General features: G+C 33.5%; 1 protein-coding gene across 6 annotated transcripts in view; it reads left to right on the top strand.

Annotated features, from left to right (window-relative positions):
- Positions 1-301, top strand: part of DTX2 (deltex E3 ubiquitin ligase 2) — a 73247-nt gene extending 72946 nt beyond the window's left edge. For all 6 annotated transcript variants that reach the window (XM_075195113.1, XM_075195116.1, XM_075195110.1 and 3 more), the window contains one exon: positions 1-301. This exon is cut by the window's left edge and continues 668 nt beyond it. The gene's annotated coding sequence lies outside the window, so the exon portion shown is untranslated.
- The last annotated feature ends 508 nt before the right edge of the window (positions 302-809 follow it).

Here is an 809-nt window from a genome sequence, read left to right as displayed (position 1 = left end):
AGACCCAATATTATCTAAAACAAAGACCTTGTTTCCTCTCAGTCAGTGGTTTGCATTTCCTGTGCTGAATTGTATGAAAGTGTTCTTCATATTCCACAATTTCTCTCTAAATCAGCCTAGTTTATGAGCTAAATGGCAAACTGTTGTATCATTAGAAATCAATTGTATTTGTTTAATAACACACCATTTGAAACAAGATTGTGAAAACCCACTCTTTTCTTCCTTTTTTGCTTTTACCAATAGCGTTTTTAATAATGAAATTATATTCTAAAGAATTAATAAAATATTTTATGCGAAACAAGCTAATAGTTACTTTCTTATGGAACTTTTTGAAAATGCTTGGACTAACCGTGGTTATTTCTGCACACTTGCTCTCAAGTGTTTTTTTGCTTTTCAATTTGTCAAACCATCTTTTTAAATATAAGATTGTGCCTTTACCAGTATTAATCTGGCCTTGTCTGCTATTGAAGACATGCTGTCACTACTTTTTCAAAACTATGCTTACGGTTTTGAGCCATCATATATACAGGTGTTTACTACATGGTAAGCGACATTGTGGAGTAACCATGGCATACAAATAAGAGCATTACAAAAGCAGAGTGTATTTTGTTTTTGCCATGTAGTGTTTTATGGGCAGATAAGAATTCACCATAAGTTTTTCACAGGGTTCATCCTAATGTGAATTGCAGCTGTTCATTAAGTGTACACATGTGAACATTGCACCCGTTTCAAACCACACGTGCTGAAAATTTCCATCTATTTTCTTATCAGTTTTGTGTTCTCAAGACTTTCCAAGCATCTGCTTTTCA

Source organism: Mixophyes fleayi, chromosome 2, assembly GCF_038048845.1.
Source record: "Mixophyes fleayi isolate aMixFle1 chromosome 2, aMixFle1.hap1, whole genome shotgun sequence".
Lineage (NCBI taxonomy): Eukaryota > Metazoa > Chordata > Amphibia > Anura > Limnodynastidae > Mixophyes > Mixophyes fleayi.
The sequence above is the reverse complement of the archived record's forward strand: the minus strand, read 5'-3'. Positions and strand labels throughout refer to the sequence as shown.